Source organism: Panthera tigris, chromosome E3 (genome assembly GCF_018350195.1).
Source record: "Panthera tigris isolate Pti1 chromosome E3, P.tigris_Pti1_mat1.1, whole genome shotgun sequence".
NCBI classification, from domain to species: Eukaryota; Metazoa; Chordata; class Mammalia; order Carnivora; family Felidae; genus Panthera; species Panthera tigris.
The window spans coordinates 31857203-31883550 of NC_056675.1; the positions used below are offsets into that span (position 1 = coordinate 31857203).

General features: G+C 50.7%; 1 long non-coding RNA gene across 2 annotated transcripts; it reads left to right on the top strand.

Moving 5' to 3' along the window:
* Positions 1-7223: 7223 nt before the first annotated feature.
* On the top strand, positions 7224-9267 carry LOC107179128. Of its 2 annotated transcripts, XR_006212610.1 has the most exons (4): positions 7224-7256; positions 8415-8692; positions 8784-8894; positions 9097-9267. It is a non-coding gene; the product is annotated as an uncharacterized LOC107179128 (long non-coding RNA). The 2 variants fall into 2 exon arrangements; XR_006212609.1 differs by having other exon boundaries at positions 8415-8894.
* The last annotated feature ends 17081 nt before the right edge of the window (positions 9268-26348 follow it).

Genomic DNA, 26348 nt, shown 5'->3' on the forward strand with positions numbered 1-26348 from the left:
TAGAGATGAGGAAACTGAGGCGAAGGTGGCTTTACCCAGAGACACCTGGCTCGTGGCAGGGCGAGGCTGGCTCTCTGAGTCCCCATCCCGTGTTCCAGGATGTTCTTTCTGTTCAGCCGCATGTTTCTAGTTCCACCATATCTCAACTCTGCCCCCCCCCCCCCAGACAATGCCCTTCCCACTCTTCTCCCAATGAACCCTGGCTTCACTCGGAGCTGCTTCCTCCTGGAAGCCTTCCCTGACTGCCCTTTCCCTGGAAGCCTTCCCTGACTGCCCTTTCCCTCTGGGGGCTCTCCCAGGAGCCCAGTCTGAATCATCAGGGGCCCTACCCTCCCGGAGTTGGCAATGTGTGGAATCACTGATGCCTCCACAGTGAGGCAGGTCTAAACAGGCAGAAGAACAGAGTCTGACACGTCAAACCCAGCTGTGAAGGAATTACCCGGATAATTAGGAGAAAGCAGCCCCAGGGACCTGGCTTCTGGCTGCGTTGACTGTCTCCCCACCCGCCCCAGGTGATACAGGAGCTCGGGTCCCTCTGCCCCGGTGAGTGTCCTTCCTTCTCTCCCGCCATGGGGATCAGACGTGGAAACATAAACCAGAGTCAAGAACCCGACTGGCTGGCCCTCTCGTGGGAAGAGGGCGCCTTCTGGTTGCGCCCCACGTGGGACAGCTTTTGCAGGGAACACGTGCCCCTGTGCCTCTCTGGGGAACAGGACTCTGGGGTAAGGGTGAGGGGACCCGCAGCCATCAGGAGCCACAGGGGAGGCTCCGACGGTGCCCAATCACCTCTGACCTAGCCAGGTGGAATTTATTCCCAGAGAGGGCTGATTCACCCCTCACATGTCATTTCAGCCCCTCCTGGCCTCCCTGCCCTTCCCAGGGACTCAGACAAACAGAGGAGTGGGGAAGGGGGGGTGAGGAAGTCAGTGGCCGGTTTGTGAGCTGGGGCAGGGGAGCCGAGAGACCCTCTTTCTCTCTGCCAGGGCCCTTTGGGGGCTCAGGGTCCAGGCCTTTCCTGCTCGGTCCTTGGATATCTTTCTGTGCAGATTCCCCGTGCATGGATGCATCCTGCCTGCTGGACAGGCTCCACCAACCGCTGGCCACATGCAGTTTGCTCTGGTCACAGGTGGCCCCACAAGAGGTCGGCCAGTCGTTCCTGTGGAAGCCGCCTGGGAGACGACTAAGGCCTCTCCTTCCTCACTCTCTGCCCGCCTTCCAGAAAACCGACCTAGCTTGGACTTGAGCACCAACCCCCCACCCCCACCCCAGGCTGACCCGGCTGTGGCCCCACTGCCATAAAGAAGAGACACTGGAGCCCAAGGCCGCCACGGCTTGCGGAAGCCACAGCGTCACGGTCCTGGGGAACCACCCGGAGAGGCCCGCTGGTAACTCTGGGCCCAGTCAACCTTGTTTGTGCAAGATCCACCCCTTCAGTTTCGGTGGCGTGGGCGTTGAGGCTGTGTTTCCAGTCTTCCCCACGGGGCGTGTGGCCACACCGGGCACCTACATGCAGACGAACCTCTTAGCCAGGCTGGGTGGCAAGGTGGTCATGTCAGAGCCCCCAGGGGAGGAGGGAGAGGGAGTGGGAGATGGGGTGCTCATGCTCCTCTGTCCTGCCTACAGAACAGCGGCCAAAAAGGCTTGGGGGAACATGCTCTAATTAGCTGCTGCTTTAATAGCTATTTCCAGGCGGTAGTGGGTGGGAGAGTTTTTATAGGCATGTCCTCTGGAGGCAGGGTTGCTAGAGTTAGCAACTAAAACCAGAGAATGTCCAGCTAAATTGGAAGGTCAGAGAAACAACAGATAATTTTTAATGTAAATATATCCCATGAAACATTTGGGACATAATTCTGCAAAAAAAAAAATATTCATTGTCAATCCAACATTTAAATTTAACTGACTATCCTCTGTTTTTTTTCTGGTAACCATATCTGGGAGGTAGGATAACCCACAAATTTTGAGGCTCCTACCCCTTTGACTTTTCCTTCCCCCTGCCTTATATTTAGTTGTGCGTATTGGGGGAGAGGGGCTCAAAGTATTTCAATCTGTATTGACATTGGTGATGTATGTCTTGCTGTGTCAACTTTGCTGACATACAAACTGGCCTCCAATTCACGTCCTCCCAGCTCCACCCAAGAGTGAGACCCCGGCCACAGGAGCCAGCTGTTCCTCCTTCTGGGACATCATGGGCCACTTCAAATGGTCATACGGGTTGCACACAGTTCAACGCCATATTTGAAAATACGTCCCTCGGCAATTGTGCAGTGCACGACCTGCACAACCTGCACAACCCCATATAGCAACCCAGTTTGTGTGTCTAGATTTTGACCACCAGGAGCTTGCTTTCTCTCATTTACGCCTCAAATTAGGCCGCCCAAGGGACACCATCCCATTATCCCTCATTCTCTCCAACCAAGGACAACTCGGGCAATCTGGGAAGGCACTGTAGCAGTGTTTAAAAACAGTCGAGTGCCCAGGCTGTGCACAGAAGGGCTTTTGATTCTCAGCGCCGACCTGACATCTGCTGGAGGGGCACTCCCTTCCCGCTGCCCGGAGTGCGCAAAGAGCGGGATTAAAGATTTCCTGCCCGCCTGCCCGCCCTCCACATCCTTTCCCGCTCCTGGGCCTGGCCAACCCCCCAACCTAGGCATAATTTTAGAAACTTAATAGATGCTGTGCTGCACATTCTTGGCCTGGAGCCTGTGGGGGCAGTTCCTAAAAGAATACAGACATTTCTTTCTTAGGCCATGCCAATAGAGATCCTCTGTTTTCCCTGGGGACAGGTTTCTGAGGGGCCATTGTACACGGACAGGCCCCTCACACACTTGCTCCTTTGTGGGGTCCCCCACCACCCCATCCCACCCGGGCTGGATTATTTTGCAGGGTTCGTGCCAGCTTCTCTTCGCCTTTCCTGCGGCCCCCAAAGCTCCCAGGAGCAGTGGGGACGGGGGAGGGGATATGGATTCCAGGGCCCCAAGTGGCGATGGCTGTGAAGATCCCTTACCGCGTCGCTGAGGTCATTTGGTGTCTTGAAACTAAGTGACGGATGAGGGCCTCTGGGCCTGGGCAGGATTTTAGGATCCGGAGCTTGGACGACAGTGAAGGCTTTTGTTTCCTCCCCGAGCCAGGAAAGGCTTCCATGGTCTTTTCAGATTTCAAGGAATTGCCTCGTTCCTGGAACGGGCGTTCTCCAGGCATCTGGAGTTCGAGGGAGCAGCGGGTAGGACGAGGCACAGCCGGAGGCTAGTGTCCTGTGACTGATGTCTCTGCAGCACTTGTGTGCCAGCCTCTGGCTGCAAGCTTCTCCCTTTGTCTTGTCTTCCCTCAACCGTAGCAGATGGGCGACCTCTGATATACCCATTTTACAGATAAGGAAGCTGAGGCTCCAGGAGATAAAGTGCCCGTGGTCACGCGGCGAGAGAGCGGCACAGCCAACACCGAAGCCTGAATCCTCAACCGTGAGCGTGCCCCCACCTACCCAAGTCTTTTATCGCTTGTTTAAAGAACAGCGTCGCTGAGATACCGTTCATGTGACATGCAATTCCCCCGTTCAAGTGCACAGTCCCATCCGTGGCTTTCAGTATCTCGAGCTGTGCAGCTCTCAGCGGTCGGTAGAGCCAGGTTGAGAATGCTCTCGTCATCTCGAAAAGCACCCCTTCCCCCTTCTCTGTCACCTCCAGTCCCCCTGCCCCCTCCCCTCCCCTGCCTTCTGTCCCTATGGATCTGCCCCTCCCGGACACTGCATGTAAATGGAATCAGACAAAATGTGTGTCTGGCTCCTTTCACGGAACATCGTCTGCATCGGGGCGTGTGTCAAACTTTATTCCTTTTACGGCCGAGTAATGTCCCTGATGTGGACGGACCGCACAGTCATGGGTTTGTCCGTGGATGGACCCTTCAGTTGTTTCCACCTTTCGGTTATTGTTAATAGTGCTGCCGTGAACGTTCCGGGCAGGTTTTCAGTTCTCTGGGGAGTCCTCGTTCCTAAGAAAGCTGTTCTGGTGCCTGCCGCTGTGCCTTTCTCTTGCCGGGACTTCCCTCCCTGGGCTTCCCCCCTGCCCAGTCAGGTCTGACCTGTGCCTCCGGCCCCAGCGCACATCCCTTTTCTCACAGTGGTCACTCTCTGTTCTTCTCAGCTTCCGTCAGAGGCAGGGAGGTTGCTCGGCCCTTGCGTCCTTTGCCCCGTTACCCTCTTGCTGTGATGTCGGGCTGCTCACTCAGCCTCTCTGGACCCCAGTGCCTTTATCTGTGAAATGAGGACCTAAGTCTGACCCCATGGGGCTGCTGCGGGGGACGAGACGGTAAGAGCTCTGTGTGCTGGGAGCCTGGAGCGTTGAAGACGTGCCCTCTCCAGCCGGGGGTTCTTACCCGGCCCAAGTTCCAGCCCCAAGCAGGCCTTGGTTGTTGTCCTAAACCACGCTCGGCCTGCCTTCAAGGAGCAGTGCGAGAGTGCAGGTTTTCAACCGTGTGCAAATTTACTGCCCAGACACATTTAGCAATGGGCCTCTTCCGTTGTCACAGTGGGGTGAGGGCTGCTCCTGGCATCTGGCGGATGGAGGCCAGGGCGGCTGCCAAGCGTCCTTCAGGGCACAGGATGGCCCCCGACGGAGAAATACCCACCCAGCTCCACCTGCTAACAGCACCTGATCGAACGATAGTATCGTCACTCATTTTTCGTGTGCGCATTTATTTCTCGATCAAAATGCTTTTCGTTGACGTAGACGGACATAGAACATTGCGTCAGTTTCAGGTTCTAGCCTGTTGATGCGATGCTTGTATACGTTGTGAAATGATCGCCACGATAATTACTACTGTGTAATTACTGTCACGCCACAGTCACAAAAACTTTTTTTTTTCTTTTGATGAATGCTCCGGATCTGCTCTCTTAGCAGTTGTCAAATACACACCTCGATAGTATTACTTAAACAGTTTTCTTTAATGTTTATTTATTTTTGAGAGACAGAGAGAGAGCACGAGTGGGGAAGGAGCAGAGAGAGAGAGGGAGACACAGAATCCGAAGCAGGTTCCAGGCTCCGAGCCATCAGCACAGAGCCCGACGCGGGGCTCGAACTCACGGACCGCGAGATCATGGCCTGAGCCGAAGTCAGACGCTTAACATGACATTCTCGTGACTCATTCATTTTATAACTAGATGTTTGTACCTCTTGATCGTTTTCATCCATTCGGCCTCCTTCCTACCCGGCCTGCGGCCAGCCGCCGCCAAGCTGTTCTCCGTTATCTGTGCGTTTTGTTTGGTTTTATTTGTTTGTCCTGTTTTTTAGATTACACATGTGAGTGAAATCATCCAGTGTTTGTCTTTGTCTGTCTGACTTACGTCACTTCGTGTGATGCCTTCAAGGTCCATCCGCGCTGTCGGAAATGGCCAGATTTCCTTCTGTGCAATGGCCGAGCAGTATTACTCTGTATATACACACCACGTAGTCTCTACCCGTATATCCATCCGTGGACACTGAGGCTGTTTCCGTATCTTGGCTGTTGCGAATAACGCTGCAGTGGGCACGAGAGTGCAGGTATCTTCCCAAAGAAGCGTTTGTGTTTTCTTTGGGTCAATATCCAAGAACGGAATTGCGGCATCGGATGGCAGCTCTGGTTTTAATATTTTGAGGAAACCTCCACACCGTTTTCCACGGTGGCTGTGCCGGTGTGCGTTCCCCCCAGCAGGGCACGAGGGTCCCCTTTCCTCCACGTCCTCGCCAACACCTGCTGGCTCTTGTCTTTCTGACTCTAGCCACTCTGACAGGTGTGAAGTGGTATCTCCTGGTGGTTTTGATTTGCATTTCCCTGGTGATGGGTGGTGATGAGCCTCTTTTCGTGGGCCTGTTGCCCACCTGTCTGTTTTCTTTGGGAAAAAAAAGTTCCGATCCTCTGCCCATCTTAAAATTGGATTGTTTGTTGTTTCGATATTGACTTGTATGAATTCTTATCTTTCTTTGTTTTGGATATTAATCCTTTACTGGGTATATGGTTTATAAATAGCTTCCTCCATTCTGTAGGCTGCCTTTTCGTTTTGTTAATTTTTTTTCTTTTTTTTTTTTCATTTATTCATTTTTGAGAGACAGAGAGAGACAGAGCACAAGAGGGGAAGGGGCAGAGAGAGAGGGAGAGGGAGATACAGAATCCGAAGCAGGCTCCAGGCTCTGAGCTGTCAGCACAGAGCCCGATGCGGGGCTCGAACTCATGGACCGCGAGATCATGACCCGAGCCGGAGTCGGACGCCTAACCGACTGAGCCACCCAGGCACCCCAATTTTTTTTTTCTACGCAGAAGACTTATAGTTAGATGTGGTCCCATCTGTTTGTTTTTGCTTTTGTTCACCTCGCCTTTGGGGTCGGCTCCAGGAAAAAATCATCATCCAGAGCTATGTCAAGGAGTTCACCACCTGTTTTCTTCTAGGAGTTTTATGGTTTCAGGTCTTAAAGGTAAGTCTTGAATACATTTGGAGTTAATTTTTGTGCATGGTGTAAGAAAGCGGTCCAGTTTCAGTCTTTTGCATGTGGCCGTCCAGTTTTCCCAGCACTGTTTATTGAAGAGACTGTCCTTTACCCACTGTAAATTCTTGCCTCCCTTGTCGTAAATTAACTGACCTTATATGCGTGGGTGTTTTTCTGGGTTCTCCGTTCTGCTCTATTGATACTTCTGTCTGTCTCGATGCCAAGACCACAGTCCTGATTACTGTAGCTTTGTAGCATAATTTCAAATCAGGGAGTTTGATGCCTCTGGCTTTGATCTCAAGATTGCTTTGGCTGTTTGTGATCTTCCGTGGTTCCATACGAATGTTAGGGTTGTTTGTTCTATTTCCGCGAAAAATGCCGTTGGAATTTTGACAGGCATTGCATTGAATCTGTAGATTGCTTTGGGTAGTCTAGACGTTTTAACAACATTAATTCTTCCAACCTGTAAGCATGGAATATCTTTCCGTTTATTTGTGTCTTCTTCAATTTCTTTCATCAATATCTTTCTGTTTTCAGTGTACCGGCCTTTCATCTCTTTGATTATATTTATTCCTAGGTATTTTATTCTTTTTTTTTTAACGTTTATGTACTATTAAGAGACAGAGAGAGACAGAGCATGAGCATGGGAGGGGCAGAGAGAGAAGGAGACGCAGAATCTGAAGCAGAGTCCAGGCTCTGAGCTGTCAGCACAGAGCCCGACGTGGGGCTCGAACCCATGGACTGTGAGATCATGACCTGAGCCCAAGTCAGACGCTTAACCAACTGAGCCACCCAGGCACCCTGGTATGTTATTCTTTTTGATGCCATTCTAAATGGGATTGTTTTCTTAGTCCCTCTTTCTGATAGGTTGTCATTACTATATAAAAATGCAGCCAACCTTTGCATATTGACTTTGTACCCTATAACTTTTTTGAATTTATTAGTTCTAATGGTTTTTTGTGGCGTCTTTAGGGTTTTCTGTGTATAAAATCATGTTGTCTACAAATAGTGACAGGTTTACTTCTTCCTTTCCAAGTTGAATGCCCTTTGTTTCTTTTACCTGCCTAATTGCTGTGGCTAGCATTTCTAATGCTTTGTTGAATAAGCGTTGTGAGAGTGGCTATCCTTGTCTCTCTCCTGATCTTAAAGGAAGATCACCACTTCCTTTTCACCACTGAGTATGATATTAGCTGTGGGCTTTTCAGACATGCCTTTATTATATTGCAGTATGTTCTGTTCATACCCACTTTGTTGAGAGTGTTTATCATAAATGGATGTTGAATTTTGTCAAGAGCTTTTTCTGCATCTATTGAGATGATACATGATTGTTATCTTTCCTTTTGTTAATGTGGTGCATCGCGTTGATTCATTTGTGGATGTGGAGCCATCTTTGCATCCTCAGAGTAAATCTCTGTATATATTTATTTATAAACTTGCCCTTCGCCAAAATGGATTAGAAACAACTAGGGGTGCCTGGGTGGCTTACTCAGTTAAGCATCAGACTCTTGATTTCGGCTCAGGTCATGATCTCACGGTTTGTGAGTTCAAGCCCCATATCAGGCTCTGTGTTGACAGCTGTGGAGCCTGCTTGGGACCCTCTCCCTCTCTTTCTCTCTCTGCCCCTTCCTCATCCCCCCCCCCTCAGAAAATAATAAATAAACTTAAAAAAGTAACTAACAAAGATAGCAACAAAACAATAGGATTTTTTAAAATGAGGAAACGGTCATAAAAAAATAGGAGAAAAGAAAAATAAAACATCACCCATGTTAAAGCACACTACTGCTTACAGAGCTGGGATGTACCTGTGGTCTGAGCTTCCCAGTGGCCAGAGCAAAAAGGGAAACAATCAATTTCAAGATGTTCACCCTTCCAAGATTGAAAACAAATTAAGAGCTCAAGGGAAGTCTGGCTTTTCTGGATCTGAAGAACTCAAGGCTTTTCTCTTGTCTGCCTTTTATACAGGGGCCGCAGCAATGTGCTCAAGCTGACAGCACTGTCCTCAACAGCAGCCCTCCACAGTATTGAGTGCCACATTCTCCAAAGCAGGTCTGTGACCTAAGGCTGAGGCCAGCTCGGCAAAGGCAGCCCTTTTCTAAGCATCTAACCTGAGTCTGGTGGTTTACTTTCCCGACATGATGGCAGAAGGCAAGGCCCCATGCTTTAAGCAGTTCAGAACAGTGATGGGAGCAGGGGCTCTGGATCCAGACCGCCTGGGGTCAGGATCCGGATTTTCTCCCCAGGTAACTGTGGGACCCTGGGCCTTTCCCTGAGGCTTTCTGAATTCAGTTTCCTTATCCATCACATGGGGCAGAGCTACTACTTACTTTACAGGGCTGATGGCAGAAGGACATGAAATAATACGGACCCAAGGCTGAGCCCAATGCTGGCAAATGTAGATGCTTCATGCATATCAACTCTTGTTCTGTTCACGGAGGGTGCTTGGTACATGCTTTCGGAACCCCTGCATTCGGTACGCGTCGTGAAGGATTCAGCCTTCGGGGTGGGGCGTATGCTATGGGATCCAGACCCGCCCTGGAAAGCAGGGCAAGGAAGGTTTTGGGTCGTGGGACACCTGCAGCTGGACACGGTCAGTTATGATCCTGCTGTGTTCCTGCTGAAAACCTTCTCTGATTCCTCGTCGCAGGAGAGCAGCCTTCGAATGCTGTATCCCAGGCACGTGGGGCTCGTCCCTGACTCACCACCAACCTTTCCGCTCTACACCCACCTGCCTCCTGTAGTAACTCCGGATGCCAGCCCGTCGTCAACTCACCGGGCCTTGCTCGTGCAGTGTCCTCTTCCCACGTCTGCCTCGCTCACGTAGTAAGACTTGCTCGAAGCATCGACCCCTTGATTGTTTTAAAGTGTTTAAAAGTTTATTTACTTATTTTGAGAGAGAGAGAGTGAGAGAGAGAGAATGAGTGGAGGAGGGACAGAGGATCTGAAGCAGGCTCTGTGCTGCCAGAGGAGAGTCCCATGTGGGGCTCGAACTCACGAACCGTGAGATCATGACCTGAGCAGAAGTCGGACGCTTAACCGACTGAGCCACCCAGGCGCCCCTCAGCCCCTTTAAAAAGTGTTGAATTTCCTACCCACTAGGGAACAGTGGTTTCTTCCTTGTATCCTCCCCAGGTATTCCCCTAAGTCTGCTGTCAGAATGCATATTCACTCACTCATTCATTCATTCACTGATTTGTTTACTCACTCATTCATTCATTCACTCATTCATTCATTCACAAATTCTTCACTCTTTCATTCACTCATTCATTCACTCACTCATTCATTCCTTCATTCATTCGCTCATTTATTCACTCATTCTTTCTTTCATTCACTCATTCATCCACAAATTCTTTTACTCTTTCTTTCATTCACTCATTCATTCACTCATTCATTCATTCCCTGATTTGTTCACTCACTCACTCATTCATTCATTCACTCATTCATTCATTCACAAATTCTTTCACTCTTTCATTCACTCATTCATTCACTCACTCACTCATTCATTCCTTCATTCATTCGCTCATTTATTCACTCATTCTTTCTTTCATTCACTCATTCATCCACAAATTCTTTTACTCTTTCTTTCATTCACTCATTCATTCACTCATTCATTCATTCCCTGATTTGTTCACTCACTCACTCACTCATTCATTCACTCATTCATTCATTCACAAATTCTTTCACTCTTTCATTCACTCACTCACTCACTCATTCATTCATTCGTTCATTCGCTCATTCATTCACTCACTCTTTCTTTCATTCACTCATTCATTCACTCATTCACTCACTCACTTATTGATGCAATCCATCATTCATTCACCCATCGAGGACTGGGGAGCTATCATGTGGCAGCCATTGTTCTAGGCACCGGGGTTGTAGCAGCGAGCAAAACAGACAAAATCCCTACCCTTGGGTTTCTGTGTCTCCAGCCCTCATACCAAGTGAGTGCTCAGTCACCCGCCCTAACAGAGTTCTCCAGCTCTGTCCCCTGCCTCCCTACCCCATGCCCTGGGTCCCAGGGCATATTTGGTCCCCAAATATATGTCCCACAGGCCCCTACCCTCTTGCCCTCGTTCCTCTGGCCTCGGAAGCCCCCCCGCCAAGGTCAGCCCCATTGTCATCCCTGCTTTTCAGAGAGGCTGCTGCAGAACCTATCTCAGGTCACACACCCAGTATGCCCCAGAGGAAGGACTCAGATCCTCCCCTCTGCAGAGCTGGTGCGGGCAGCGGCCAGGCTCTCGGTGCTGCTGGGGCCTCTGACTCTGAAGGCCGCTCATGCTCCAACCCCTCGTGAGGGACCTAGGGTTGCGTTTGCAGAAGGGAGACAACTTTGAATGATTCCATGAAGCCCCAGGGTGGGGCTCAGCCAGCAGTCTGTCAGGGAAGCGGGACATCTTAACAGAAAGGAAGGCGCTCGATGATCTAGCGGGCCTGGGTTCAAATCCCAGCGTCACCACCTGCTGAGTTCTGTGACTTGGCTAAATCACTTCACCATTCTGAGGCTCAGTTTGCTCTTCTCTAAAATGGGCTTTACCTGTACGGTCTCTACCTGTTGGGTTATTATAAAGACTAAGGGAGATGCCATCGGTAAACGAACACACCAACAGAATCCAGGGATTGTCACCCATCGTGATTCTTGTTCATGATTATTATTGTTAATCGTACTTTGCTCATCAGCATTGTTCAAAATAATAAGAGGGCTCAGCCACTAGCTTCAGGAGTTTACATTCAGCACTCTTGCCCTCACCTCCTCCAGGAAGCCCTCACTGACCACTCCCTGCCCATGCCCCTAGAACCTCTACATCCTTCCTTTGTACCCTTTTCCCACTGACCCTTACAAATACATTTTGTGGCCTCTTTAAGTCCTCCACCGGACTCAGACTTGTTCTTGGCTCTCGCTTGTTCTCCAGGGCCTGCGATTAGTGACTGGCATCTTGTAACGATCAGTATTTATTTGTTGCGTGACCAAATGGAGAGAGGACAGTCTCAGATGTCCTTGTTCCTCCTTCTGGGGCCGAGAGGAGGACATTCCTGGGGTCCTCCTAGAGGAGACAGAGGTCAGGAATACCTCTGCAGGGCACCGATGTGGCTGAGGGTGCCCACGTGGGTGTCGGTCCATAAGAGGGATTGACTCCTGGCCTCAGAAGCTGTGCCACTCACCCATGTGTCTTCATGCTGCTAGGGAGCTTCTGGGAGTGGGTAAGGCCGGCCCGGCACAACCTCCCCTACAGATCACAGCATCTGGCACAGTGAGCTTATGTCCTGGGCCCTCTTTACTTGCTCCTTCGGGCATTACTCCTTGCTGTGCAGCCTGGGGCAGGTCGTTTCACCTCTCTGTGCCTCAGCTGTGTCTTCTGTAAAATGGGCTCACAGAAAGCGTTTCCCCCTCAGCACGACTGTCGGGATTAGATGGAAACATCCGAGTTGCCCAGCTTGAGAACCGCTCCGAAAACGGGAGCTGCCCCTGGAAAATTCTTTAGCCTTATTTTTTCAACCCAGCGAGGATTTACAGAGCACCTACTATGTGCCAGACGAGCCGAATGCCAGGTCCTGGAGGCCCAGCGGGCAGGATCCTGTTTCAAAGAAGCCAGATTTAAAAAAAAAAAAAATGTTTATGAGACAGCTGGGGAAATGTAAACCCAGACTGGATGACATTGGATGGAATTCAACAATGTGTTCCTTTCTTTCTTTCTTTCTTTCTTTCTTTCTTTCTTTCTTTTTTCTTTTTGCAGCGCATTGTAGTTTCGTGGTTGTGTTTTTAAAAGGAATCCTCATCTTTTGAGAGCCTCAAACCAGCGTGTTTGCAGATGAAATGATCCGATGTCGGGGATTTGCTTCAAAGTCATGGCAGTCTCTAAGACGACACTGATTCCCCGGGACCAGCTTATTTAAAGCAAAAAAAAAATCCAGTGGCAGAGGGGACGTGGGGGACCTGGATGAGATCTGTGAAGCCTCGGTGGATGCTGTGTGGGATGTGAGTTTTGCAAGGTTGCAATCCCTTAACTAAGTGGGTAATGGCACACCTTGCGTGAGCGAGGCCCTAAGGAGAAGGTGGGGAGCAGGAGTCTGGGTCACAGGTCACGGGGTCGTCTGGTCTTGATGCTAACCGGTGGGAAAGCAGCAGCTTTTCATCTTTTTTTAGCTATGAGAACCCCAGGCCCCGTGGAGGTCCGTGGGGGTCCCCGAAGGCAGAGCTGATGCTGAGCTGTATCCCCATCTGGACAACGGATGGCCCTGATCCTCTCTGCTCAGAAATGCCCAGTGCGACGGATGGATGTGTGTGTCCCCACCACCCCCCCCCCAGCAGGTCCACAAGGTGAAACCTCACCCCCAGCGGGATGGTGTGAGAAGGTGGGGCTTTGGGGAGGCGACTGGTGGATGGGGGCGGAGCCCTCATGAATGGGATCAGTGCCCTGATGAAAGCGACCCCACGGAGCTCCCTGCCCGCTTGCACCGTATGATGACATCCGGGTCATCGGCCACTGAATCGGCTGGCCCCTTGGCCCGGGACATCCCAATCTCCGGAACTGTGAGAAATACATCTGTGTTGTCTCTGAGCCGGTCCTACTGGGGCCTTCTGTCCTAGGAGCCCAAACCCACCAAGATATGCAGCGTGACGTGCTCTGGGCCACATTCTTCATGCTTGCAACCTCCCGATGGGGCCCGCGGTGCACAAAGCAGCCCAGTGACAGAACACACCCACCTTCCCAGCCCTGGCTTCCAGATGGTGCCGGCCTGGCCTCCAGATTTCCACGGTGGGGAAGGGATGCCCTCCCCGCCCTCTGGAGTGTGGCGGAGAGGGGAATGCTTTTTCCCGCCTTCCTCCGGGCTCCGTGACACAGGCACCTGGGTCACAGATGTGTCCCCGCAGGGAGACAAAGGTGGCGATGACCTAACCACCCCCACAACGGGCAGTTCTTTGAAAAGGCGTGAGTCCCCAGCTCTTTCGGAAAGCAGCTCTCGGCGGAGTGTATCAGGGGCCGGAAAGGTAGACGCTTCCCTCTCCAGCGATCACACTTCTGGGAATTTGCCCGAAGGAACTAATCCTAAAAAAAGAGAAAAGAAAGACCACACACCCAGGGATATCTACCAAGGTGACAAGTGTAATAGGAAATCATTGGGTGCGACCGGTAGGTTGTCACCCTTGTAGGCATTTTAAAAATGAAGTCAGGGAGGCTCTTTATGGAAAATATGGACTCTGTAATGCTAAACAGAAAACAGAAAACACAATGGCCATTGCGGGGTGGGGGGCGCCTGTTCCGTTTTTGAAAATGAAGACTGACGTCTTAAGGCGTGTTTCCTTTTTGGATGGTCCCGTGGCTTTCTGGAGGGGAAGAGAAGGATGAGTGGAAAAAACCCGGGGAGGCCCTGGAAACCCTCTGGGAGGGAGCGCCCCTCGGGACAGGGCTTTGGCCTTTTCCACATCAAAAACTAGTTGACAGTTCAGACAGCCCAGCCTCTTTCCTGGAGACTGAGGCAGGCATGTTTATGTTTTCTAAAAGGTTTTAAAAGTTCTTTATGTTATTGCAAAAGCAAAGCAATGCGTGCTCATTGTTTAAAAAAAAAAAAAAAAAGCACGGAATTGTATAAAGTAAGGCTGTTGCCCGTGGCCTCCTTCTCTTCAGAGGGGGCCACCTTGAGTCCTTTCTTTCTTTTCATTTTTTTCCGTTTCCAGGGTTTTCAAAATTTTTTTTTTTTTTTTTTTTAGCTCCAAGCCGCAGTGAAAAAATAGATTCTGCATTGTAACCCAGTATACGCGGACGCTGGCGTATAACTAAATAGAAAACTTATGCAATGCTACTTATTATAAGAAATGCCATCTGGGGTTGTCTCTTGGATGCTGTCTTCCCCGTCCTGTCCTGTCTGTCCTGTCCTATCTCATCCCATCCCGTTCTGTTTAAAAGGCAAGGTGGCTGGTCATGACCCAGTCATATGGCTTCATGTCCCACCGCTTGGCGTGACCTTCGAGGAAGCAGGTACCATACATGATCCCGTTCGGTGTCCATTGCCCAGCCCCCACCCCACCCCCTCCCTGCTCTACAGCTTGTCTTTCCCCCTGGAGGATTTCACAGCCCGATCTCTGTAACTGGACAGATGGGGCTGGGGCCATTTTGTCCTCCTAAATGGTGGCAGAGCAGTTTCCGCACTGATTTTTCATGATGGGTTTGTCCAGCTCCCTTTTAATGGCCATTTGCATCGTCTCCACTCTGGGCTGTGGAGGCTCCGTGGGGTGACCCATCTGTGCCCAGCCACCGGGACATCTGTGCAGTGAGTGAGTTCTCAGTGCGGATCGCCCACAGGTCTACAAGCAAGCGCCTCTCCAACATCTCCACGGCCGCCGAGGTTGGCCCAGAGAGGGGCTCAGGGAGGTGCGGTGGGATCGTTTCCTCCCCACAGCCCCCCAACCCCGGGCGCCCTGAGTCCGATGACTCTACAGGATTTCACTTCTGTTTCGTTCTCGCGATGCTGGGAACTACCTATGTGGGTCTGAGAAATGAGGCAGGGCTGCAATCCGCTTCTCCTTTCTGCTTCTTCGCTTCCTCTTTGACCCTCTTCAGCCCTGATGCCACAGCTGTTCCCTGCTGCTGGGGATTTCTGTCCAGGGGCCTTAGGGCCTTCGTGCTGTACTGACTTGGCTTGTCAGCTCCCAGGCGGGACAAGTTGGCTCCCTGCACAGAGGCGCACGATTTGGAATGGGCGGGGGCTTGGCTGCAGTGAATTAGAGTGAGAATTCGAGCAGTTCACATTAGAATTTATTCGTAGTCCTGCCTTAGGTTCAAATCCCAGTTCTGACACCAGTGGCAAAAACCTTGAGTCTTGATTGCTTCCTCATTTATAGCATTTTAGAGAGGGGACAGCCAGTGCAAAGGCCCTGAGGCAGGGCTGTGCTAGAACAGCAGGGAGGCCTATTTGGCTGGAGCAGAGTGAGGTCGAGGGTGTCTGGAAATTGAGGGCAGAGAAGAACAGAGCTCAGATCATATAGCATTCTGGAGGCCTTAGGGAGGGTCCTGACAGCACTCTGGATTGTGGGGAAACTGAGTCAGGAGCTCAGGTAGGGGGTGTTTGGTGATCTGTGTCCAGACTTCATTTGTTTGAGTGGGACCATTTTCTTATTACGGAGCTGTGTCTGCCGCCAGCGGATCAAAACTGATTCGAGAACAAGGGGAGGCACTCTCAGGGACTTGTGGGTTTTTTTGTTTTGTTTTGTTTTAAATTTTTTTTTTAATGCTTATTTATTTTTGAGAGACAGAGAGAGACAGAGCACGAGCAGGGGAGGGGCAGAAAGACAGGCAGACACAGAATCCAAAGCGGGCTCCAGGCTCTGAGCTGGCAGCACAGAGCCTGACGCGGGGCTTGAACTCACAGACCGCGAGATCGTGACCTGAGCCGAAGCCGGACGCTCAACCGACTGAGCCACCCGGGCGCCCCATGTGGGTTTTTGTGTTTGCTAGAAGGGGCGCTCAAGAACAATAGCAGGTCAGTAATAGCAGCTCTGAACCCCCGAAGCCTTCCTTTGTGCCGGCACCTTGCCACGCTGCTTCCCTTCGTGACTTCTTCTCACTGTCATGGCCACATTGGGAGCTGGCAGGACAGCTGAGAGAGCGGGGGAGTCTGCAGGGAGGGGCCGGCTGAGGTCTTGCTCCCGGGAAGGAGCCAACAAGGAAACTTTGGCCCAGGCCTCGTGCCACACTCAAGGCATCACCACTGCTCCGTTTCCTCAAACCGTCCATCAGCCCCCCCAACCCACCCCCTGAGCCCTGGTCAGACCCTCTGGAGGTGGGGCAATTCCAGGCTTCCCCGGACCCACAAGCCCAGCCCCCGGCCTGCCCGTCTCCTTCTGGCCGGGGGAGAAACCAGCCTCGAACCAAGTTCTGCAGTTGAGGTCAGGCGCCCCGGAGCTGATGGCCGAAAACTCATGTTCAGGTTCAAATCCACAAAACGCAGAAAGGGCCCAGCGATGGTGAAAGTCGCAGACAAGGACGTCCCTTTGAAAGCCAGGTGGGGAGCCGTGGACAGACACATCCATTGCGTAGCTCTGGACTGGAGGCTGGCGGAGGGGGCGGGGACGGGCTGTGCAGGGGTGAGTGGAAGATAAATGCCAGAATCCCATTTATTTGACACATGGTGACATGGTGCACCCACAGCAGAGTTTTCAGTGGGAAGAGAAACAACTCTATGAGCAAGTATTACTACTTCCACTTGATACAGGTGACAGCTGAGGCCCAGAGAGGTTAAGCGAGTTGCCAAAGGCCACCCAGCTGGTCACGGTGGCAGTGGCGTTTGGAACCCAGGCTGCCTGGCTCCATGCCTGTGTTCAGCCCCCATGTTGTGGACAGCTTCTTGGAGCTTAGAGCCTTCCAGATCACTGAGAGCTTTCAGGCTGGGGCCTCAGAGCCTTTCCCCCCAGTATATTCTCCTGCAGAGCCCCAACCCACAAAAGAGAAATAGGCAGTTCTGTATGAGCGGAAGCCAGCCCGTGCCCTCTCCAGAGTGAAAAGACAGTTCTGCCAACTTCCTCCAGCCCAGCCCAATCCCCCTGCATGTTCTTCCCGCACCATGGGCACCCACGGAAGCCCTGTGCCTCTTACGCCTCTGTCTCCACAGGCGGCCCAGATGCTGGAACCTCTCCGGGCTTCAATCTCCCCGTCTCGAGAATATGAGGGTTTTTGCAAGGAGACAATGCGATGACGAATGTACGAGTGCTTTGCCCAGGGCCTTGCAGCCAGCGGGGGCACAGTTTGTGTTTCCCATCACCACCACCACCACGGGCAAGCTTCTGGTCCCCTGGCCTCATTTCCCCATCTGCGTGTCTCAGCGGTAAGACTCGCTACTCCAAAGGGCTTCTTCAAGGATGAGTCATGCGATGTGTGCAGCAACCATGTTTTGGAAATGGAAAAGGTATTATGGAAACATTAGTTACCAGAACTTGTTGTTATGAATAGCACAAACCAGCCAGTGGAGGCTATTTCTGGCTACTGAGTTCCTTCTTTGAAGATTAGCTTTTTTAAACAAGCAATTTGTATGTGTCCTGTAAATATCAGAAAAAATGGCCAGGAACAAAAGGAGACAATCCCTACTCAGGGGCTCCCGTTGGCGGTGTTCTTTATCCCTGAGAAAGTGTCAAGGCATTTTCCCAGGGTGTGTGTGTGTGTGTGTGTGTGTGTGTGTGTGTGTATCTTCCCCCCCTCTTTTAACAACAACAAAAAAGATGGGATCGTTCTCTGCATTCTCCAAGCAGCTCGTTTTTCTCTCCTGGCTGCTGTCATTTCTGATGTCTCAGAGCACAGCCCGAGGGCGGCCCTCCCTTTCTGTCTGCCCATGTGATTCCGGGGTATCGGTGCATGTGTCTTCACGGCCCGGATCTCGTGCGAGACTTTTTGGGTTGAGCACAACAGCAGACTCTTCAGTGGGAACAGAAACAATCACAGATGTCATGAAAAGCCATGTGGCCCCCTTTGGCTGTGTCCTAACAGGGCATAGGTGAGTGCCTGGTTTACTTTTTTTTTTAAATTGAAATAAAATGCACACAATACAGAATTTAAGATTTCAACTATTTAAATTTTTTTCTTTTTTTACAAAATGTTTACGTATTTATTTTTTTGGGGGGGGCGGTTAGTGCACAAGTGAGGGAGAGGCAGAGAGAGAGAGAGAGAGAGACACAGAATCTTAAGTCAGCACAGAGCCTGATTCGGGGCTCGAACCCATGAACTGTGAGATCATGACCTGAGCTGATGTCAGACATTCAACTGACTGAGCCACCCGGTGCCCCCCCCCCATTTTTTTTTTATTTTAGAGAGAGAGTGCAAGTGAAGGAGAGGTGCAGGGGGATGGCCCTGGCATCACGACCTGAGCCAAAATCAAGAGTTGGATGTTCAACTGACTGAGCCACCCAGGAGCCCTAGTGTTTCAACTATTTTAAACTCTACGATTTCGTGGCATTTAGTACATCAAAGTAGTGTGACCATCGCCACAGCCAGCTTCCAGAACATGTGTAGACAAACCCCATACCCATTAGAAGTCGCTCCCCCTCTTCCCAGCCCCAGGCCCCCACGAATCAGCCTTCTGCCACTGTAGATTTGCCTATTGTCAAAATAACCTACAAATGGAATCCTATGATATGGGACCTCGTGTGTCAGTCTTCTTTCAATGAGCACAATGTTTTCAAGGGTCACCCACATTGTAGCGTGGGCCTGTGCTTTCTTCCACCGTGTGCCCGAACGGTATTCCGTCGTGTGGATGCACAACGTCTCGTTCACCCACTTATCAGTTGGTGGACATTTGGTCATTTCCACACTCTGATGGGGGGTGAATATTGCTGATAAGAGCATTCCTCTGTACCTTTTTGTTTGAATGCCTGGTTTCAATCATTCTGTGTATATATTTGGGGCCGGAACAGCAGCTGCGGTGTTTTACATGGCCCCCAGCAACGTGTGAGAGTTTCAATTTCTTGACGTCCCTCCCAACCCTTGTTATTTTCCATTGAAAAAAAAGAAAACTTTTTTTTTATGGCCACCACAGCGGGTACAAAGCGGTATCTCATTGTGGTTTTGATTTGCATTTCCCCGATGACTAACGATGTGGAGCTTTTTTTTTTTTTTTTTTTCAGCTGATTCTTGGCCGCTCGTATATCTTCTTTGCAGAAATGTCTACTCAAGCAAAGGTGCCTACTTTTACTTTAACTTACTTTTAGTTTTCATGGGAAAATGTGCATGACGGTAAAATTTACCCTTTTAACCATTTGTTAGCATACAGTTCAGTGGCACAAAGTGCTCACAGTGTTGGGCAACTGTTAGCACCATCCAGCTCCAGAATATTAAAAAAAAAAGACTCTTTTAAAAAGGCACCGAGATTCCCCCCCCATACGCCCCCAGCCCCCCGAAAGGCACAGCCCTCCCCCGTTATCAACAGTCCGCGCCAGACTGGGACGTAACGCTTGCCTGAAAAGGCAGCTGAGATTTTGAAAGACATCACACCGATCTGTACCTCAGTTTGGGGAGTCTTGCCGTCTGTGATGGTTGTTAGCCTTAATGTCAAGTTGGCTAGGCCATAGTGGCCGTTAATTCAACTACACACTAATCTAGGCCTTGCTGTGAAGGTATTTTTGGAAGGGGTTAACTTCTACAACACGTTTTTGTTGTTTTTTTTTAAAGGGCAGTGCAGGTTAGTTTATTTTTCTGTACATTTCTCATTTTCTTTATTATTTTGCATTATATTACAGTATTGTAATCATTTTTATATGAATATTTTTGGGTTGTGGAATGAATCATCCGAGTTTCCATTATTTCTTGTGGGGAAATTCACTTTGATATACAAGTGCTTTGGATTACAAGCGTGTTTCAGGAATGAATTATGCTCGCAATCCAAAGTCTTACTGTACTTGAAACAGTGCAAGGAGTGAATCATGTTCCATACCACAAGTTTTAAGTAAAGGAGATCATTTTGGTAATTTGGGCCTCATCCAATCAGTTAAAAGGCCTTAAGAGCAAAACTTAAGTTTTCTGGAGAAAGGATTACACCTGTGGACCAAAGCTTCTACTCCTGCCTGAGGGCTTCACCTCTCTCTCTCTCTCTATCTCTCTCCACATTCATTCATCCTATTCTATCTATCTGCCTACATACCTATCCATCCTATCTATCTGCCTACCTGCCTCCCTATCTATCTATCTTATCCTATCCTATCCTATCCATCCATCCTATCCTTCCTACCTACCTACTTGTCCATCCCATCTATCTGTCTATCTATCATCTATCTATCTATCTATCCATCCTATCTATCTATCTACCTATCTATTCCTTCCTTCCTTCCTTCCTTCCTTCCTTCCTTCCTCCCTTCTTCCTTCCTTCCCATCCTATCCATCCATCCATCCATCCATCCATCCATCCATCTATCATCTCCTTCCAGTACTGTTTCTCTGATAGAACTCTGACTGATATACTACACGAATGTCTTTCCATTTCATTTAGGTCTTTAATTTCTTCAACAATATTTTGTAGTTTTCACCGTATAAGTCAGACTTTCTTAACTTATTTTCTGATTTTCATTGTTGTGTCATTCCTTACTAGTGTACAGAAATGCAACTGATTTTTGTATGTTGATCTAGTCCCCTGCCACCTCACTGACCTTGTTTATTAGCACTGATAATGTTTTGTGGATTCCTTAAGATGTGCTCTGTGTAAGATCATGTTGTCTGTGAACTGAGATAGTTCCTACTTCTTCCTTTCCATTCTGGATGCTTTTTACTTCTTTTTCTCGTGGAATTGTCTTGGCTAGCACTTCTGGTACAATGTTGAGTAGAAGTGGCAAAAACACGAGTGGCAAAAGTGCTTGTTCCTGATCTCAGGGGGGGGAACATCCAGTCTTTCACCCGGAGGATGTTGGTCACAGTAGATGCTCTTTATCAGGTTGTGGGATGTTTCCTTCTATTTCTACCCTGTTGAGTATTTTTCTCATGAAAAGATGTTGGAGTTTTGTCAAATGCTTTTGCTGTGTCTATTGAGATGATTGTGTGTCTGGGTTACTTTCCTTCGCTTCTCAGAAGCCCTGGGTTAGAAATTCAATCTCTATGGTTTCTTGGGGATTGAAAAAAAGAGTCACAGTTTTACAGCCCTCCCCATAAATAATCGCTAGCTCACAGGCGCAGTTAAGTGTTTAGGACATCTGAAAAACAAACAAACAAACAAACAAAGCCAGCTCCCGTGATGCTCAGCTGTTGAAGGAGAAAAAAGGAATGACGTGGTGGCATTGAGTAAAAGACAGAAGTAATTCAGATGTGCGATTACTTTTCCCTCTGCAGAAAAAGAAGGAAAGAAAAAGGTGGGGGATATGGGAAAGGAGAGGAGAGGAGAGGAGAGGAGAGGGGAGGAGAGGAGAGGGGAGGGGAGGGGAGGGGAGGGGAGGGGAGGGGAGGGGAGGGGAAAAGCATTCACACAGGCTGTTCCTTGAACATTTTGCTCTGACAGAGTTTCTGTAGGGCTTGTATCTTGCTAGTGACAGTCCGTGATACTCTGGTTTTATTTATGTCAGGACAACATGCCTCTTTGCCCACCTTGAGAATGGAGAATGGCAGAGGCTGGGCTTATTCCAGCTTCCTCAATAGTTTTAAAATAAAAGATTGGCCTCACTAATAACCTTTCCCTGGCGATTACTCACAGTTGGGAGGACTTTGAAATCCCCTCCCCCAATTGAGTAATACCTTTCGTGGCTGGTAGTGGCTGGGTCCATATGGTAAAAGGTGGTGAGAGCTTTGAACAGGGGCAGAGAGGACAGTTTGCTCTGGGACTTTGGACAAGTCATTCTACCTGTCTGGGACTCAGTGTCTCTGGGGTCTTCGTATGAAGGCAGAGGATTCCATCACCGGAAGAGTCTTAGGATCCAGTAGGATCCAGATCTATGAATCCCTGGAGGGACTCAGAGGCTCTCCGCCCAAGTGGCATTTCTCTAGATGGCCGCATCAGGGTTCCTCCCATTTCCAGGACTGTGCACTCTGAAAGCCACACAAGCTCCTTAATGCCTTGTAATGACTTCTCCCAGAACCCTGCTGGATCAGGGCTGCGGTTACTACCTTACCAGGCAAATGGGGCTCTTAGCGGATAGGCAGGCAGCACCCATTTAGGGGCAGAGGACTGAGTGGATGTTGAAACAGGAGATATTGATTTGCAGATTCTAGGGGCAGGGGCACCTGGGTGTGTCAGGCCATGATCTCATGGTTCATGAGTCTGAGCCCCAGATGGGCCTCCCTGCTGTCAGCACAGAGCCCACTTCAGATCCTCTGTCTTCCTCTTCTTGCTCACGCACATGCTCTCTCTCTCTCTCTCAAAAATAAATTTCAAGATAAAAAAAAAAAAAAGAGAGAGAGAGAGATTCTAGTGATGGAATAAGAAAGTACCTAGGGGGCGTGGACCTCCCTGGGGACATAGAAGGTAGTAAGACAGGATATTGGTTTTATTTAACACCTAACCTGTACTAAACCCTTTGCTTGCAAGATCTCAATGCATTCTTAGACATATGCGACAGGTACTGTTAATGCCTATTTTACAGACAGGAAACTGAGGCCCAAAGTGGGTGACTTTTCCAAAGGCACACGGTGTATCTCGGGCTATCCGGATGCGTCTGAAGGTACGGAACTCAGTTACGGGTAGAGTTAAGGGCTGCTCTACTGAGAGCAGGGAACCCTGAACCTGGGACTCAGAAGTTGGTGGTCCACGCTGTCTGAGGGTGGGAGGGGTTAGGAATGCCAGAGATGGGGGACCTAGGGGAATGGGGAGAGCAGGATGCGGAAATCAGGAGGGGAGGGGGATCGACGAGCAGGGGCAGAATCCGCAGTGGGGGGAGGGGGACAGGATGGGGAGACTGGGGGCCCCCCCGAGGTCATCGCGAGGAGCCTCGGCAGAACCTAGGGGATCCAGGGAGTGAGCGGGGTCGGGGTGCACTCTGGGGATGTTCCGCGGGACGGAAGGGACGGGCAGAACCCCGAGGGGGGGGGGGGGGGGACAGCCTCGGGCACGTTCCAGGCCGCACTGGGCGGGGTGGGTCCGCGCGCGGGCTGAAGGGGGAGCCGGAAGCCTGAGCCGCCCCGCCCCCGGCCCCGCCCCCGGCCCCGGCCCCGCCTCACCCCGGTCCGGCCGCCCGCCTGCGCGGCTCGCTCAGACCTCCCGGCTCGACTGGCTGCGCGGGCGGCGGTGAGTGTGGCGCGGGCGCGGGTGCGGGCGCGGGCGGGGGGCGCGGCGGCCCGGGAGGGAGCGGGGCTCGGCGGCGCGAGCACTGGCCCCGGACTCGGGAGCAGCCGAGGCCGGGAGACCCGGGGCATCGCGCCGGTCGCGGGGCTGGGGGGGCTCCGGCGGGCCCCGGGGGTCGAGGCGGGGTGGAGGGCGTAGGGGACCGGCCGAGATCTGGCGCGCGGGGCCCGCCCGGGGCCGGGTGTCCAGCCTCCCGGCGCTTGTCCCGGCCGTGGGACAGGCCGGGTTCCGTCCCTGCCCCGACGAGTGGGCCGAGCGCCAGCGCTGGGGTCGTCCGAAACAATTTCCGGACGCCGGTCCCGGAAAGTCGGCTTTTATGGGCCGCGGCATCGGCGCTTTTTGCCTCTGCCACTGTCAGCGCGTGCCTTTGTGGACACCTGGGGGCCGAGGGAGCCCCCGAGAGGCGAAAGTCCGGACACAGTGAGAAGGGAGCCTTGGCCCTGGCCAAACCCCTTCCCCGCGGGTTAAGGTGGGCACCCGGTGAGCTCAGGGATGAGCCCCGACAGACCCACCTACTGGCGGTGCCCGATGCGTGCTGGTGGCTCCGGCTGGGGAACTTGTGGCGGAGGTGGACATCACCCCTCCCGACCAAGCTAGGCAGGTGGCCTCCTCCCCTCTGCTCTCCAGGTCAGTATGGATCTGGGCAGTGGTGTTGGTCAAGGTCAGGGGATAGGGAAATGGCCCCATTCTAGAAAGGCTGAGCATTCCAGGGCTCAGGCCAGTTGGACCTTCACTAGTTTTCTGATCACTTTTGTGCTTCCGATTCGTGGGGCTGATGTCATTACCTGTTGGACTGAGCTTGCTGGTTGGGAAATCCAGTTTCTGGAAGTCAAGGGCCTTCCCTTACCCCATCAGGTTAGACTGTCCCACCAGCCCTCCCCAGGGGGTACAAACCCTGGCCTTGGCCTGGGGGGCTGGTGCTGATTCAGGGGCAGCCTGGAAGGCGGGTTGGCCCTGCAGTTTCCCCGGGGGCCCTTTTTAAGCGAGGGCATGGTTTGCATGATTGTATGCTTGACTGCCTCGCTTGCTTGCTTACCTTCCTGTCCCCACCCGCAGCCTTCTAGGGTGGTTCTTTTAAAGTAGGACTAACCTGGATTCCATTGTAAAGAGAGGCATGAGCTGGTATCTGGGACTCCACGACCGTGTTTGGTTTTCTCGTAGTTGGATCAGACTCTGGAGAGCAGGTGACCTGTTCTACCTGCATGAAGTAACACCCTTGCTGTACTTGGCTTACCGCTCAGCCAGCCTTTGTGTGGGATCAAAAAGTGCACCAGACTCTCTAAGAAACATTAATTGTAGATCTACTCTGAGAGAGGCCCGTCTTCTCTCTTTCCTGTTACTTTAAGGCATTAATAATAGATGCTTTTGTTCACATTTGAAAAAGTATCCTTGTAATGTTTTTGCGGATTACGTGACTGGGTGATTGATCTGAAACAGGATCAATTTCTTAGGTCTCTAAAATACTAGATACTTTGGTGAGTATACCTCCCTTTACTCCTTCAGTCTCTTTTATGGGCTGGTTGTGAAGAAACAAAGTGCCGCCCTTGCCCTTTAAAGGACTTGGAAGAAATGGCTCCTGGTCCTGAAGGATTTACGCTGTGGGTTAAAAGTGGAAACACATGCAGGTGAAAAAGTCAGTGCTCTCTAATGCCTGGAAGGAGCTTGAGGGGAGTGGAAAGGAGGGAGGTGTGAGCAAGAGGCCAGGATAGCCACTGTGGGTTTAGTAGCAAAGCCAAGGCCTGAGCATATGTGGACACGTGGGGGGACATGTGGAAGCAGCAGAAGGATCTCAGCAAAGTTTCAGAGGAGGCACAGACAAGACGAGGGTTGGGTGGTAAAAGGGGAACCACTGGGAGGGAAGGAGCCAGAAGGCATTTCCAGCCTAAGTTAATTTTCAAGGAGCTAAGCAGCACATACTCTTGCTGTTAATTAACCACAATGCCACTGTGAGAATGGGCTGGTGCCCATCTGGGACTTAAAATTCTGCTGCCAACCATGAATCAACCCAGAGCTCCAGTGATGGTTGGAAGAAAGGAGATTCATGAGAGGGAGTCCTAGAGTCCGGGCACTGCAACTTGTGTTGTATTTGTTTTTGCTTTTATTGCAATGAAAACAGCCCAGTGGATGAGGGGGTCCGTCTCATCAGGCAAAGAGACCCCCTTAACTCTGCATTTCTCTGGTGCGGACGTGTTTATGATGTCCTTGGTGCCCATTTGGCCTGCCATAGTCCGTTCTGAGCTCAAGGGGTGTTTGCTTAACCTTAAAATTGTTACTTGAGCTCCAAGTGGTACTTTCCTGGGTCCACACAATGTCTTATTATTCGAATCTTTGTATTCTGGGCCGCCGTGATAACACTCCCTTGGCTAATGTAGTCGTCCCTGCGTGCAGGTTATTTCAGTAGAAGAACTGTGTGTGATTTCACAGGCTTTAAGATACAGACAGAGGGGCACCTGGCTGGCTCAGCCGGTGGAGCCTGCGACTCTTGATCTCGGAGTTGTGAGTTCGAGGCCCATGTTGGGTGTAGAGATTACTTAAAAATAAAATCTTAAAAAAAAAAAAAGGCACAGACAGAAGAAAGGAAATATAGAGGGTATCTGCTTGGTGGTTCCTTGCTTCCCTGTAGTGGGTGGGAAATTAATTCACCAGGATCCTAAAGGCTCAAGGCACTGTGTCCTTTATGTCTTCTTTCCTTATAGGTGTTAACTTTCGAGAAAGGAACAGCCAAAGAATTTCAGCTGCTTAGTTCAGGGAACTTTAGAATTGTCAGTGTTCCTGGAATAAATTTAAGAGCTTATCATTGACTTTTGCCTTAACCTTGAGTGCAGGGAGGTTATTTGTAGAGGATGCAGTGATATTTCTGAAAGTTATGTAAAAAATAACAATATTGCAGAAAGTGTGGAAGTTAAAGAAGATCGGGGATGATCTCAGCCTGTGAACCAAACAGCTAGCCTCAGTTTACCTTGTTGCACGGCTTGGTCTGTTATCATGGAGCCTGTTTTTTGTTGTATTTTTTTTTTTCTGAAGCTGTAATCAGGGTCCGTTACAATTTTGTATCCCGATGCAGTCGTGTTTGTGTTCTCGTGCCGTTTCATCAAAACTCATCATTCCTGTGGAAACTTGGGGATGTGGTTTCACCAGGAATCCAGAGGGAAGTTCCCCTCT